Source organism: Thalassophryne amazonica, chromosome 6, assembly GCF_902500255.1.
Source record: "Thalassophryne amazonica chromosome 6, fThaAma1.1, whole genome shotgun sequence".
NCBI lineage: Eukaryota > Metazoa > Chordata > Actinopteri > Batrachoidiformes > Batrachoididae > Thalassophryne > Thalassophryne amazonica.
Window position 1 is genome coordinate 33,565,704 of NC_047108.1, and position 17,384 is coordinate 33,583,087.

General features: G+C 42.2%; 1 long non-coding RNA gene across 1 annotated transcript in view; it reads left to right on the plus strand.

The window, feature by feature from the left end:
- Positions 1 to 11,050, plus strand: part of LOC117511596 — a 42,290-nt gene extending 31,240 nt beyond the window's left edge. The window contains exons 3-4 of the long non-coding RNA XR_004560985.1: positions 1,938 to 1,946; positions 11,040 to 11,050. This is a non-coding gene — a long non-coding RNA (uncharacterized LOC117511596). The remainder of the gene's footprint in view (positions 1 to 1,937; positions 1,947 to 11,039) is intronic.
- The last annotated feature ends 6,334 nt before the right edge of the window (positions 11,051 to 17,384 follow it).

Sequence of the window (17,384 nt, forward strand, 5' to 3'; positions counted from 1 at the left end):
TTTTCATTCAGGGTGTCTCTGTACATTACTGCATTCATCTTTCCCTCAATCCTGACTAGTCTCCCAGTTCCCGCCACTGAAAAACATCTCCACAGCATGATGCTACCACTACCACGCTTCACTGTCAGGATGGTGCCTGGCATTCATGCCAAAGAGTTCAATTTTTGTCTCATCAGACCAGAGAATTTTGTTTTGCATGGTCTGAAAGTCCTTTAGGTGCCTTTTGACAAAGTCCAGCCAGGCTGCTGTGTGTGTGCTTCTGACTGAAGAATGGCTTTCATCTGGCCACTGTACTATACAGCACCGATTGGTGGATTGCTGCAAAGATGGTTATCCTTCTGGAAGGTTTTCCTCTCTCCTCTCTACACAGGAATGCTGGAGCTCTGACACAGTGATCATTGGGTTCTTGGTTACTTCCCCTTCTTCCCCGATCACTCAGTTTAGATGAGCAGCCACCTCTAGGAAGATTCCTCGTGAATCTGAACTTCTTCCACTTATGGATGATGGAGGCTACTGTACTTACTGGGACATTCAAAGCAGCAGAAATGTTTCTGTACCCTTCCCCAGATTTGTGCCTCGAGACAATCCTGTTTCAGAGGTCTACAGACAATTCCTTTAACTTCATGTTTGGTTTGTGGTCTGACAAGCACTGTCAACTGTGTGACCTTATATGTAGACATGTGTGCGCCTTTCCAAATCATGTCCAATTAACTGAATTTACCCCAGGTGGACTCCAATTAAGCTGTAGAAACATCTCAAGGATGATCAGTGGAAGCAGGATGCACCTACACTCAATTTTGAGCTTCATGGCAAAGGCTGTGAATACTTATGTATGTGATTTCTCAGTTTTTTTTACTTTTAACAAATTTGCCAATTCCCATTATTCCCAATCATGATGCTCACCTGTTTCCAATTAACCTGTTCACCTGTGGAATGTTCCAAACAGGAGCATTCATCAACTTTCCCAGTGTTTTGTTACCACTGTCCCAGCTTTTTGAAATGTGTTGCAGGCATCCATTTTAAAACCAGCAAATATTTGTACAAAAACAAAAAAGTTTATCAGTTTGAACATTAAATATGTTGTCTTTGTGGTGTATTTAATTGAATATAGGTTGAAGAGAATTTGCAAATCATTGTATTCTGTTTTTATTTACATTTCACACAGCGTCCTAACTTCATTGGAATTGGGGCCGTAAAAATGTATGCTCAAATTATTTCATAGTCTGCACCTAAAGACAGACACATAGGGCAAAAGGATTGGTTATGTATTTAAATAATTTGTCTGTTGGCAAATTTGTGGAGTTGGGGCACCAATGGACAGACATTGCATTTCCACAGAGTTCTGCGCTGAGCAGAAGGATTTTCCCAGTTTACAGACAAATAGGCTGCATTTGAGCAGAGTTTGATGGTCTGAGAGCATGACGTCATGTTTCCTTACTCAAACACCGCAGCGTTTGCTGGCTGAGAGATAGAAAGAAGGAAAGTGAGAGAGACACAGAGAGAGCAGGATAAATAGAAAGTGAGACAGCAAGAGACAGAGAGAGAGAGTGCACTGACTATTTGTTCAAGACATGGAGCTGCGCTTATCGTGTCTGTCCTTTCTACACTTATGCTGGACGTTTGACCAGTCAGAACTCCAGAATGAACCATCCAACAGCTGCAGGAAAAATAAAAGACAGGCAGAGGATAAACAGCAAACAAACATGCAGGCAGTGGGAAACCGCTCCACCTGATCTCTGCTCAAAGTTTTGAGCATGCACAAAACTTTCTGATGAACTTGGAGGACATCAGCTGAGAAGAAGCACATTTTGCACATGGGAAAAGGAGTTTTATCGGACAACAATGAAAATGAATGTGTAGAAACAGTTCCTCATGCATTTCATTGATCTGTCACAGTGTGACTGGGGCTTAAGAAGTTAAGTGCATGTTGGCTTCAGCTTTAAAAAGTTGTGGTTTTGGAGATACTGAGCTTTGCATCTCAACCCTTCACATATAAACTTTGGTGACATATGTCAGATCTATGAAAGGAGCCTTTTTAGACCTACATTTTTTTGATAGCATTTTTTTGATTTAGCACAATATAACCTCTTTAATATGATTTCTCTTGTTTTCCCTCATTCTTTGTCATTTCCCTTTCTTTCTGCAGATGAAGAAAATCCTAGAGGACTTGGCTAAAGAGATCTGATGAGCAATGCAAGATACAAACACACCCCTTGATATTTCTTACTCAAACAGAAATCCATCTCTGTCTGATGCTGTCACATCTTCATGGTTTGAGCACATATTTACAATGTGGAGACCCTGTAGTAGGGCACTGCTTTTTAGGCTTCTAAATCTATGCATAGATCTTCTTTGTTTATAATTTGCAGCATCTCACATGGACGAGGTGTAACACTGTCTCATTCTCTGATGTGAACTTAATGACGCACCAATATTGTGGCTTCAGCCAGAATAACATCCCAGGGGGATGGAAACAGCTTGCAGGCCAGGGAACACAGCATCACCCTGCTGCTGTGTTTGTCCTGATAAAATCATATCACAATGAGTCTCTTCCGGCTTTGGGAGCTCCTCTGTATTGTATGATACCATTTATGCATTACATCGGTGATGTCCAAGTACAAAAGTACAGAAGAAAACTAATTTGAACTCATTGTAAAGGAAGGTAAAGGTGTCTCCCTAGTCTTCTTGCCTCTGTGCCCCCCCCACACACACACGCACGCACACACAAGCAGAATGTTGATGCCTGTCCCAGAAGGTTGATGCCTGTCCCTGGCTGCATCTGTCAACATTGTATCCCCCTGTGGTCCTTTTTGCATATTTTCGGTGAATTGTATTTTTTTCTTTTCTATAGCTACTGCAGATTAAGAAACAAGTATTCTTACCGACCTAGTGGAAATATAAACAAACTCTAAAATGGTGATGGAAAGCACAATGTGTATTAGTTAGAAATAACACTTCATCACTGGTAGAATTCTGTCCCTGTCAGAGTTTGAGTTTTGTTACTTTTGTATTATCGGGGTTTTGGTTATTCTCTTGTTGGGAGTTTTCTGCTGGGTCTGTCTGTCTCTGTTTCTGTTGTCTCTCTCTTGGTTCTTGGTGATGGGTGTTTCTCTCTCTCTCTCTCTGGCCACGCCCTGCTTCTGGTGCTTCCATGTGCACCTGTTCCTGATTTACTGATTACCACCTGGGGTTTTATAAGCTCAATGGGTGGTTTTGTTCCTCGCCAGTTTGTCCTGGCTTGTGCCTTCATTCCAGCTCTGTACCTGCATTCTTGTTCCTGCCTGCCTCATAGTGTCTACCTGACCTCCTGCCTATGGCCTTGACCACGCCATTTAGCCTGATGATTTCTGTACTGCTGCTTTTGTTGGAATGCCTACTCGTGTACTGACCACTGCTATACACATCAGTAAAGTTTACTAAAAATCAGAGCTGTCTGCTGGAGCCGTGCATTTGTGTCCTACCATTCCTGAGCATCCCACCTGTCAATCCCAATGATGATTTAATTGTCAAAAAAAAAAAAAAACTGATATAGTTTCCAGTGTGGTGTAAAATAATACTGTATAGTAAAATTATGCAGTCTTCTTGTAATTGTCAATGTATTATTTGCTAGTAGTCACACAAATAACCTAGCTAGACAATCTGTACCAAAACAGGAAAACAAGTCTTTGTAAAAATGTACTTTTCTGTTTCATTACAGCCATCTTGTTAGACTAATTTATTTTGTTTCCTCCCATTTTTTCCCATATGGATCTGCATGTTGATTTGCAAAAGTTTTATTTCTGATGCTCTTTCTGGTGTAGTTCCAGTTGGATAAGGTGATTGGGGCACTGGTGGCATTGGTATACTTCTTGCAGCTACCTCTTCTCAGTGTAGCAGTACAGAAAAATTTGAGTTTAATTTTCATAATATGCAGTGCAACAATCATTCCATTCTCAGCTGGTGGAGCATGAAGCTAAATGTCATATTCTATTTTGACCAATAATGCATTCTCTTAATTATATGTTTATTAGGAAGGCCACATCCACCAGTTATTGTTTTATGACATAGCTGTCACACTATTTGTACACATCTGTAATTACCATGCCCTAGCACCAGCAGACATTTTGATAGCATAGCATATAAACTTCATATCAATCCATAGTGTGGGATAAGTGTTCAAATACTGAAAACTTTAGAAGAGTATTGTTGTTAATAAACAAAACAGAAGAAAATACAGTGGTTTATGTTTTGTTCTTCACTTCTTCACTTTCAATATACTGCAATTATAATTCATTACACCCTTTGCAAGTCTTTCAAATTAAAATGTGTGCATATGAATCGAATTATCTCACAAGCACACACACGTTACATTTTGCAACGTTAGATGAACCCAATATACAGGCAGCAACCAAAGAGGAGATATGTGAAAAACAAGGTGATTTATTTTTTACCAAAACCCGTAAATCCAATCCAACAAAATACAGTGATGCAACGAGGGCAAAATGAGTCAAGAAAAACCAAAACCGCTGACAAACATAGCGGGGAACACGAAAGAGACTACTGTCCAACATGAAATAATTAATAACAGGCCAAACAGCTGGCAGGAGCAAAGCCAAAGCCTAGAGGCTGGCCTTGCGATCCCAGCTGGAGCCAAAGGCAAAGTCTGGAGGTCAGCCGTGTGGCCAACTGGCAACTGGATGCCTACAAGAGTTCACAGCAGAGTCAGGAGAGAGGCTGGATGGTCCACAGGAGTCAATGACAGAGTCAGGAGGGGGACCAGGCAGCCTACAGGAGTTCACAGCAGAGTCAGGCGATGGCTGGACACCCCACAGGAGTCCACAACAGAGTCAAGAGGGTGGCCGGACAGCATACAGGAGTTCGCAGCCACACCAGGATGGCGGCAATACAGATAACAGGTTTCCAAAGCTGAGTCCGGAGCATGGGGCGGGTGGCCAACAGGAGTTTTGACATCATCAGACGAGCCTCCAGACAGCCTATCCAGAGCACCAACATCCTCAGGTGAAGGGCTCGATGGCCTCTCAGGAACACTGATGCCATCAGGTGGAGGGCTTGATGCTCCACAGAATGCTGACATTATCATGCGGAGGGCCAGATGGCCCCTCAGGAACACTGGCATCATCAGGCAGAGGACCTGATGGCCCCAAAGGGCCACCAACATCATCCAATTCAGAGGCAGACAGCTCCATCGGAGCACAGGCTCCAATGACCACAGAGCCTGCCAGCTCCTCAGGGATAGGGACATCATCAGGAGCCAGGCCAGAAAACCCCTCTGAAATGGTGATGTCATCAGTAACTCAGCGTGCTGGCTCCTCTGGATCACTGACAGCATGGGAGGTAGAGGCGGATGACCCTCTGGAACTGCGACACCCCCAAGACCAGAGGCAGACGAGACCCTTGGAGCACAGATGCCACTGAACACGAGGTCTGCCAGCTCCTCCGGGACCCTGATGTCATTGGGAGCAGGGGTGGATGGCTCGACACAGGAACTGCAATGTCATCGGGAAAAAATGGACTGCATTTATATAGCGCTTTTCCTTCTGAATCAGACACTCAAAGCGCTTTACATATCAATGCCTCATATTCACCCCAATGTCAGGCTGCTGCCCAACAAGGCGCCCACTACACACCGGGAGCAACTAGGGGATTAAGGACCTTGCCCAAGGGCCCTTAGTGATTTTCCGGTCAGGCTAATATTTGAACCGAGGATCCTCTGGTCTCTAGCCCGACTCTTAACCATTACACCATCACCTCCCCTTGGAGGTCATCACTAGACCATCACTAGTGGTCTAGTGAGCCTGCTGGCTCCTCCAGATCACAGACATCATTGGATGTTGGGGCAGATGGCCATTCTGGGACCACCATACCACCAAGACCATCGGCAGATGGCTCCTTCGGAGCATAGACGCCAGCAATTCTGAAGCCTGCTGGCTGCTCCAGGACCCTGACATCATTGGGAGCAGAGGCGGAGCCACAATGCCATTAGGAATGGAACCTGGTGTCTCCTCTAGATCACAGACCACCAGCAGTAGTGGCAGATTGCCCTTCTGGAACTGCAGTGTCCTCCAGGGCTTCGGTGGATGGCTCCACTGGAACCACAACATCATCCAGAAAAGAGCCAGACCCTCCTTTGGACCTGAAAGGCAAAACAGAGGAGGCATGTCGCTCCGCGACCGCCTCCTGTCTTAGAGGCAGATCAGGTGTTAATCTAGTTGCTGCCTTCAAAGCAGACCATGATGGTGGCACTGGCTGGAGGACTGCAGCCTCTTCAGAAGCTGTTTTGCAATCCATCCTGCCAGGCTTGGACCTGGCGTTTGTTCCTCTTCCTAGTAGCACCACGTGTGCCAGAGGTGGTATTGGTTGAGGGCGGAGATCAAAGAATAATTTGGGATTCCTGCTACTGTTGTAATGCCTGGACAGCCGGCAGCTGGTGAGGCGTGTGGGATGCCAGCTTCGGTGGAGGAGCATGGAATGTCGAATGTGGTGGAGGAACGTGGAACGCTGGCTGAACCTGGGGTGCGGAAATTGCCGGCTGCTGCTGAGGAGTGTGGAATGCTGAGTCCAATACAGACAGCTGGGCACAGGTGTATATGCCAGACCACTGAGGGAGGACCAACTGTAGGCTGGTTATGGTGTTGTGGATGGGTGTGATGAGTGAACAGAGGTTGGGTCTGTCGTGGGAGTCATGGTTGGAGACTGTATGATTTATGGTATGTCTTGGACTGCTGTGGTGTGTGGTTGAGGGGTGGTCATGTCCGTCACGGGGGTCGTGGTTGTATTCAGAGTGGGAAGCTGAAATGAGGGAGTGTCTGGAGTCAAGGAAAATGGGATGGAGTCATGTGGATCTGGCAAATACAAGAAGTCCATGGGGTTGTCTATGTATGGTGGGATTTTTCTTTGAATGAAGAGGGTCTGGAAGTTACTCAGGTCAGAGTAGGCAGCGGCAATGTCAAGTTCTACATGAATGATGTTTTCAGCAGTGGCTAATGTGGCGTCCTTTTTAACCTGTTTGGATTGTCAATGCAATCAAGATAGTGGTCTCGGATCTAAAAAACACCTCAGCAATGTTATGTAAGTATGTAAGTTACATCAGTCCAGGGCATCTGAGTCCTTCACCAGATCCAAAACGCAGTCCTCCTCAGTATCTGATAGGAATCCGTCGTCAGGATCAGAATAGGTGTAATCGATGTCTGGCATAGAGGGCTTTGCCGGCAGGTAGTCCTCCGGTCTCCAAACCCATTCCGGGAGCCGACCCGCTTCAAACAGGGTGTCCATGTTGCTTAGTTCTAGGAACCAGTCAAACACTCACGGATTGTCCTCCACCAGGTCCCAGGCCTGGTCCAAATACCCATTTATTCTGTCAGGGTGTAGTTGCTGTGGAAAGTAAAGTAAGTAAGTAAGTAAGCTTTATTTATATAGCACTTTTCACAGACCAAGGTCACAAAGTGCTTCACACGATATAAATAGACAATAAAAACAACACATACAAATATAAAACAATAAAATAAATTGACACTAAAATGCCAGTTTTAAAAAAATGTGTCTTTAGTTGCTGTCTAAAAACATCCACAGAATCCAGTGAGCGAAGAGAACAGGGAAGCTCATTCCAGAGGCGAGGTGCCACAGCTTTAAAAGATCTGTCCCCTCGAGTTTTAAAACAAGTTCTGGGACCATCAGCAGGGTTCTGATTGGAAGACCTTAAACTCCTGCTGGAAACATAAGGCTGGATCAGGTCCTTAATGTATTCCGATGCCTGCCCATGTAGAGCTCTAAAGGTCAGCACGAGGATTTTGTAATTTATCCTGTAAAAAACAGGGAGCCAATGTAAAGACTTGAGGACAGGAGTAATATGCATTCTCCTGTGGGCGCGGTAAGAAGTCGGCAGCAGAATTTGCACTACCTGCAGGCGGGCCAGCTCTTTCTTACTGAGGCATGTAAAGAGACTTACAATAATCAAGTCGTGAAGAAACAATGCATGCACAATCATCTCTAGCTCATTAAAAGCCACCATTTTGCGTAATTTGGAAATGTTTCAAATTTGGAAAAAAACAGTTCTTAACGAGCTGCCTGGTGTGATGTTCCAAAGACATCCCTCCATCCAAAATGACACCCAGGTTACGCAGGCTGCCTTTAACAGAGCTGCTCAGATTACCAGGTGATTCTTAATGACAGACATAGCACTATCTGGAGCTACAATCAATGTCTCAGTCTTATTAGAATTCAACTGCAGGCTGTTTTCAGTTAGCCATTCTGTAATTTTAGTGAGACAACTAATGAGAGAACAAATTTTCTGTGCTTCAGTTGTCTTAAAAGAACAGTACAGCTGCAAGTCATCGGCATACAAATGGTAGGACACATCGCAGAACTGCTGGATCAGCTTACCAAGAGGAAGGATATACAGCAGGAACAAAATCGGACCCAGGACTGAGCCCGCCACAAAGATCAGCAGATCCAGACAGCACATTGTTCACAGAAACACTAAAAGTTCTACCAACCCAGTAAGAGCTAAACCACTCTAATACAGGACCTGACATGCCACCGTATCCCGCAATCTATTAATCAAAATGCCATGGTCAACGGTATCGAATGCAGATGACAGATCCAATAAAACCAGCCAGAACATTTACCACTATCAGCGGCCATCATAATGTCACTAGCCACCTTCAACAGGCATTTCAGTGGAATGAAACTCACGGTACCCCCGGACTGAAATGTGTCATAGATGTTGTTTAGTCTGCAAAATGATTTAAGTTGGACACACAGACCACCTTTTCCAAGACTTTTAGCCAAAAAGGGGGTCTTTGATATTGGCCTAAAGTTCTTCAGTTCCATAGAGTCCCAATCCTTCTTTCTTTAGCCGTGGTTCCACAACAGCATGTTTAAAAGAACAAGGAAACACACCAGTCGACAAAGACATATTGGAAAATTTTAACAATACAAGGCCCAATAGAGTCAAAAACATTCATAAACAATCTAAAAGGAAACTACATCCAAATACCAGAGGTTGGTTTTCATTATGTTGGGTAATGAACCAAGTATGAAAGGGGGTTAGGCATTACTTAGTAGCGTGTTACTCTAATCTGACCGCTTTTTTCAGTAACGAGTAATCTAACGCGTATTAATCTTTTCAAATCAGTAATCAAATAAAGTTATTTCTCTGAGTCACTGTGCGTTACTATTATTTTGTATGTGGGTCAATCACAACTTTAAAACACTGTCCCGACGAGATGCAGGGGGAGGTCTGAACTTCGGCATCTTCAGCAGCTCCGAGTTGAAAAACAGGTGTCTTTCAAAGCACAGGGATGCTGAGGCCTATGAGTTACAAAGACATTTTACTCTTTTTTTTTTTCTTTGAAACACTGTGCCACTTTCTAAATTCAAAATGTACAGTAATCAGAAATTAATCTTGAGGTTAAAAAAAATTGGAAGGATTTTCTTCAGGAAACTGCTCTGTATAAATTAGGGATAGACTAATTATCAGCCCAGCCATTTATTGGTCTATCAGCCCAGCCGATAATCGGTCTATCCCATCGGCTGGGCCGATAATCTGCCGATTTATCGGACAATTATTGCCCAGCTGGTAATCAGCCGATAATCGGTCTATCCCTAGTATAAATTAACATTTCTGTGATACATTTCTACACTACACTACGTCACAGCGCACAGTGGGTGAAAGTTTTAGCTAGTTGGTAACGCAATTTGCACAAACGCCACTGCATTGAAAGCTCAGTGTAGATATTGTTCAATAAATCTGGTTCATGAGCAGGTGTGGTCAGGAAGTGTCGATTGCTGGAATTTCAATAACACAATTGACAGAAAATGTTAACACACTCACCATAGCGCCATTGCTCCCATTGGTCAACATCATTAGATTCAATCTTCCAAGGTCAGTGTCACATAACCAATAAGGGATAGAACTCTTCAAATTATTGTTCAGTACTACAATCATACTCACAGGTGAAATGTTCGTGTCCCCCCCCCCCAGCCTTTGATTTGGCAATTTATGCAGGTTATAGCTGCACATGAAGGAATTTTTTAGCAAAATTAAAAGGAATAAAGGATCAATAGATCATTAAAGATCAAGAGCGTTCAGGAGCAGGACATCGGAGTGGTAATATGGCAGCCAGTTTGCTTCAAAAATATTGGCCAATGAGCTATCCAGTATTATATAGAGATCAGTGATTGCGCTGGACTCTCCTGAAATCTGATTGGACACAGATGATTGATATGTCATGGCACTGCACGTCTGGTTGAAAAGAGCTGCATTTTGAAATCAGTGACACATATTGGCTCCTAGGCCCCTCCTGTACAGTAGTGAGTGCTGTGTACCACTAAAACTTCTAATCTACCTTAGTAGAAGAAGAAAAATGTTTGACTCACGGACCCCAAATGACACCACAGTTATACTGGTGAGTAAATGATCATATTTTATGCCAGAAATGAGGTCTAGGTTGTTAAAAGCAGGCAGCTATTGATTCATAAGATATAACGTGAAGATGCTTAGGCTGAAAGAAATACAGGGAATTTACTCCTCCTCTGTTCTGTATAAAACCTGTGTAACCTCTTAATTTTACTGTCTGAAAGACATATTTTTAAATAACCTCTTAATTTTGCTGTCTGAATGACACACCACTGACACAACTTTAAATAAATAAATCTAAAGTTATCTTCCTTAAATTCAAACTGAAAGCAAATCTCTACAACTTGATATAAATTAATTATAAATATATAATCCAGCTTCCTGATGAAGTGGCATAAAGGAGGATTTTCTTAAAAAGGAGACCTGATAGTTCAGCAACAATTTTACAGAAAGTACATTTGAGATGAAAGCCTAAATTTAATGTTTTGGTGAAAGAAACTTTTGTATTTCTTCATAGTTGATGTAAATAAAGTCCAAGACATATTCAGTGACTTGGAAATGTTCATTTTTTCATCCCTTGACTTGTCTGAAGAAAACTGGCAATTAAACTGATTATTATTTACAGGTTTTATCAAGTTTTAGAGATTTGGTTTCAGTTTGAGTTTGAGGAAGACAATTTTAGAAATTTTTATTCTTTATAATTTTGTATTTCTTGTATTTGAAATGGCATAAACAAATTAAAATGTGTGAAATTCCAAGTGTTCCAAGGTTACGGTATCCTAACCTTATGATGAGTAGAAAACTATTGTGGTATTGTTACTGTTTTGTTTAAGAATGTTTCATTTTCACTGTTGCTGCACTTTGTGTGAAATCATAGTCATAATGTATATCATACTGATATGACAATATTGAGATACAATAATTTGGCCATATTGTACCGCCCATATTGTACTAGCTGAAAACTTTGAATATTAATTTACAACTACATTTAAAAAAAATGCTTAAAGTGGCGGGGGGTTAAAAGGGCTGTAATTAGGGGAGACTGGGGGATGGAACCACCAGAAACTGAAAGGCAAAAAAGAAAAATGTTTAAAAGGCGGGGCGGGGGGGCTCTGGTTTTAGCCATGCTAATGCTCCCCTGAAACATTTGCTGAAAAAAGTCTGAAGGACCTAAATGACATGGTGAGATGCTGAAGAGCTTTGCTCATTCATGTCTGCGACATATGCATATTATTGAATTTTTAAAAACTGAATATTTTGAGAGATCAAGTTTTTTTACACTGACTTTATTATAAATTTAATGGTTTTGAAAATAAAAGAAGAGAGAAGAGAAATAAGAATAGAGCTGAGGAATGAAGATAAGTAGAGATGACTGGTGAAGAGATGAGAATATACGAACAGAGGAGAGGAGAAGATATAATGAGGAGAAAATGAAGGCAGAGCTGCTGCTTACTGACCAAGTTTAGTTTGTAAATAAAAACAATTTACGCAGTGAACCTTTCCTTAAATGTCTGCAGTGAAGTTTCCCACTATTCGTCACATGCAGCCTTTCTAGCAAACTTTAATTTCTTTTTCCCCCACAACGCAGTGGTTGGATTATCACATGGGATTTATTTATGGCATTGCTGGTTCCAGCATTCCACCACAGGCTGTGGTCCTGGCTCCAGACGCACTGCACTGCGAAATGCTCCTCTAGGTGAGATTCATGTTTCATATGTTGTCATGGTGAAATAGTTCCACATCATATGACATGATGTGTGACAGAGTGCGCACCTACCCGCCCCGCCGTGGTGTCACAGATCTGATGGGCACAATACTGTTGTGAAGGTGTAGGAACATGGACCCACAACAATAAATGAACGGGCAATGGATAAGCCAAACAGTAACAATTTAATGTTGTAGTGCACAACAAAATACAGACAATCACAGTTTAGGTACCACCGAATTACAGATTTGAGTGACGTGTGGGCAGGCTTGAGGATAGGAGACATCCGTCCTGAGCCGAGCCGGATCCCACATGGCCTTCACCGCCAACGGATCTGAAGAACACCGGAGCCGCCAAGTCCTGTGTCCCCAGGTGGTCACCGTCTCCAGCTGTCAGACCTGGTACTGCTGGCAGAGAAACAGAAAAACAGTATTGATGAGTGTGAGTTCGCAGTAATCCCACAGTCTGTATTCTTTTGGGAGGGAGCACCTCCACCTCCAATCACACACCTCGTGGCAGCTCCTGTCTAACCACTTATCTGGTTGGAGTGTGAAGCGAAGCCGTCGCTGATCACACTTTACGCCAATCCCACAGATAAGGAAACGCCACAGGAAAACGGCTGCAAAAACGTTCTGACTATACTCTCACTGCAGAGAAATTACCTCTTCTGATGGCTGATTTCTCGGCGGGGAGGTGGAGTTGCAGTCCGGCCTTTATGGTGGTGGTGATGCGGATGAGTGACACTGTGCTGATGAATGAGTGACAGCTGTCACTACTCCCGGTTGCTATGACGCCCTCTCATGCTTGAAGCCCGCACTTCAAGCAGGGCGCCATCTGGTGGTGGTGGGCCAGCAGTACCGCCTCTTCAGCGGCCCACACAACAAATACAACCCCAATTCCAATGAAGTTGGGACGTTGTATAAAATGTAAATAAAAACAGAATGCAATGATTTGCAAAATTCAAAAAGCTGGGACAGTGGTATGTTTCCACTGTGTTACATCACCTTTCCTTCTAACAACACTCAATAAGCATTTGGGAACTGAGGACACTAATTGTTTAAGCTTTGTAGGTGGAATTCTTTCCCATTCTTGCTTGATGTACAACTAAAGTTGTTCAACAGTCCGGGGTCTCCGTTGTCATATTTTGCGATTCATGATGCACCACACATTTTCAATGGGCAACAGGTCTGGACTGCAGACAGGCCAGTCTAGTACCCGCACTAGGCTAATGACAAATCTCAAATTTATTAGCCTGGGGTTATAAATGATGAACTTTTACCTAAAACTCACAAAAATGTCTTTGGTTTTGACCGACCTTGAAAAAACCTCCTGCACCTAAGACAGTTTCATATTTCACATTAAAACACCTAGCAGCTCAAACATTTTTTATTATAACATGTCAGTTTTACATATAATACACATGAGGAATCCATGAAAATGAGTACATATAGCATTTGTAGTGTTTTTAATAGTGCTTCAGATTTGTGTATTAGTGTTAATAAATTTGCTGTTAACTCACACGATGCCATTGACTCTAAAACCCGTCTTTTCCGATAGTAACACCCCGCGCCAAAGACACGTCATCGAGTCAATTTCTTTTCTTCTCTTTTCTTTTCTTGTGGTATGTTTGTTGTTGACATGGACATAGAACTCAATTTTCTCTCAAATGCTGAAGAAATCCTGGCACTGAGATGTTCTGAACTTTGAAAATGGCTGGCACTCAATGAGTTAAGATATTTGTCTGTTCTGCAAGTACAGAATGAACCTCCTCCATCAACTTTACAGCTCTCTCAGCTACTATGCTGGAGCGAGGCACACCAAGCACTGATGGTTCCTTTTTCCAGTGAGTAGAGAAGTATTTCACAGCTTTGGGACACTGAAGTTTGGATATTGATGACAGCAGGTCTTCATAGTCCGTCTCTGAATAGTGTTGGTTAGAAAACCAGGCCCGCGACCATGTAGTTGCAATGAAATCGCAAGTTACCCTCAGCTGTTCTCGCCAATTTGGAAGAAGGAATAATGCAATAAGTGTAAAAAAATTCCTCGTGAGTTCCACCTGGCACTGTGAAGTGATGGCAGCTTGTGCCATTTGATGTGAGGCCCATTTTTTCCTGTTTTGTAAAACTTGTATGCTTCACAAAGCTCAAAAAGAAATTTAAAAGCATGTCTCCAGCCAAGGTTCTCATACTCTGGTATCACTTCTGTGCCCATGTGTGCATTTTGCAAATCATCACACTGTTCCAAAATCTCATCAATAAACCCGTAGTTAATGTTAGATGACTGTGACCGTATAGGAAAAAAGAAGTTCAATACTTGTCGCAGAACAAGATCAAGAATGTAGTGTTGGCAGCCGATGTATTGAGATTCATTGAATCCCTTGTGTCGAAATGTTCTCTGAAGCCTGGCTACAATGCCGTTTTTGCAACCAGTATTGACTGCTGTTGTCAGAGATGATCATCTGAATACTGTTCCATGCATTGTACTCATTAAGCAGGTCCTGTAGTGGTATATAGATGTCTGCAGTGGTTCCACTGTCAAAAGCCAAAATGCCAAGTTGTAATGTTCTTCTGTCATTTTTCAAGCACACAACTTGGTACTCTTTATTATTAATTTTCTTACCATCAAACTGCAAACAAAATTTCTCTTCAGAGATCAGTTCCATGAGGCGGTTCTTAACTTGTTCTGCATCTCTGATTGTTCGACGCCAGACTCCAGACTGTGATGGTGTCTTTGAAGTACCTGTGACGCCTTTCTGGTTGACAAAGAGTGTTTAGACACCAGTTTGGCAGCAGACTTTGTTGAGTGGCGTGTTCAATTTATCTATTTTACCTGTATTTTTTATTTCTTTTAATTATTGTTTATTAATATATTTTAGCAATATTTATTTGTATATTTTTTTGTTATTTCTTGATACTTGTTAATTCTTTTCTTCTTACGTTACTTTTTAAAATCGTATTGTGTAAATTTTTAAAAGTGATGTGGCGCTAGGTGCAGGAGGTTTTTTCAAGATCCAATGAAATAAACTTCAAAAAAGCGATCTATGGGTAAAGGTTCATCAAATGCAACATCAGGAAAATGAAAGTTTTGAAAAATATTTTGTAGTCATAACCCTAACCCACACAATTTTACTATGAAGCCATGCTGTTGTAACACGTGCAGAATGTGGCTTTGCATTGTCTTGCTGAAATAAGCTGGGATGTCCCTGAAAAAGATGTTGCTTGGATGGCAGCATGTGTTGCTCCAAAACCGGGATGTACCTTTCAGCATTGATGGTGCCATCACAGATATGTAGGTTGCCCATGCCATGGGCATGAACACACCCCCATACCATCACAGATGCTGGCTTTTGAACTTTTCACTGGTAACAATCTGGATGGTCTTTTTCCTCTTTTGTTCAGAGGACACAACGTCCATGATTTCCAAAAACAATTTGAAATGTGGACTCATCAGACCACAGCACACTTTTCCACTTTGCATCTGTTCATTTCAAATGAGCTTGGGCCTAGAGAAGGCAGCTGTGTTTCTGGATGTTGTTGATGTATGGCTTTGGCTTTGCATGGTAGAGTTTTAACTTGCACTTGTAGATGTAGCGACGAACTGTGTTAACTAGCAATGGTTTTCTGAGGTGTTCCTGAACCCACGTGATAAGATCCTTACACAATGATGTCAGTTTTTAATGCAGTGCCGCCTGAGGGATCGAAGGTCACGGGCATTCAATGTTGGTTTTCGGCCTTGCCGCTTACGTGTAGAACGTTCTCCAGATTCTCTGAATCTTCTGATTATATTGTGGACTGTAGATGATGGAATCCATAAATTCCTTGCAATTGAACGTTGAGAAAAATTGTTCTTAAACTGTTGGACTATTATTTCACGCAGTTGTTCACAAAGTGGTGATCCTCGCCCCATCTTTGCTTATGAACGGCTGAGCCTTTTGGGGATGCGCCTTTTATACCCAATCATGAAACTCACAATTAGTGTCCTCAGTTCCCAAACGCTTATTGAGTGTTGTTAGAAGGAAAGGTGATGTAACACAGTGGTAAACATACCACTGTCCCAGCTTTTTTGAAATGTGTTGCAGGCATCCATTTCAAAATGAGCAAATATTTGCAAAAACAATAAAGTTTATCAGTTTGAACATTAAATATCTTGTCTTTGTGGTGTATTCATTTGAATATAGGTTGAAGAGGATTTGCAAATCATTGTATTCTGTTTTTATTTACATTTCAGACAACGTCCCAACTTCATTGGAATTGGGGTTGTATTTCACATTATTTATGTTGCCCATGGGGAGGAATACTATCTGTACTGTAAGGTCCATTATGGATATAACAGCCTGTCCAGGTCTGCAGCGTCATGTGCTGTGCCACACATTGACCCGCAGTGGACACGGTGCTTTCAGTTTGTTTGCGCTGTGCTGACATCCCCTGCTGCATGCCACATACAGTAGTGTTCAGAATAATAGCAGTGCTATGTGACTAAAAAGATTAATCCAGGTTTTGAGTATATATTTCTTATTGTTACATGGGAAACAAGGTACCAGTAGATTTAGTAGATTCTCCCAAATCCAACAAGACCAAGCATTCATGATATGCACACTCTTAAGGCTATGAAATTGGGCTATTAGTAAAAAAAAAGTAGAAAAGGAGGTGTTCACAATAATAGTAGTGTGACATTCAGTCAGTGAGTTCGTCAATTTTTTGAAACAAACAGGTGTGAATCAGGTGTCCCCTATTTAAGGATGAAGCCAGCACCTGTTGAACATGCTTTTCTCTTTGAAAACCTGAGGGAAATGGGACGTTCAAGACATTGTTCAGAAGAACAGCGTAGTTTGATTAAAAAGTTGATTGGAGAGGAGAAAACTTATACACAGGTGCAAAAAATTATAGGCTGTTCACCTACAATGATCTCCAATGCTTTAAAATGGACAAAAAACCCAGAGATGCGTGGAAGAAAATGGAAAACAACCATCAAAATGGATAGAAGAATAACCAGAATGGCAAAGGCTCACCCATTGATCAGCTCCAGGATGATCAAAGACAGTCTGGAGTTACCTGTAAGTGCTGTGACAGTTAGAAGACGCCTGTGTGAAGCTAATTTATTTGCACATATCCCCCGCAAAGTTCCTCTGTTAAATAAAAGACGTGCAGAAGAGGTTACAATTTGCCAAAGAACACATCAACTGGCCTAAAGAGAAATGGAAGAATATTTTGTGGACTGATGAGAGTAAAACTGTTCTTTTTGGGTCCAAGGGCCGCAGACAGTTTGTGAGACGACCCCCAAACTCTGAATTCAAGCCACAGTTCACAGTGAAGACAGTGAAGC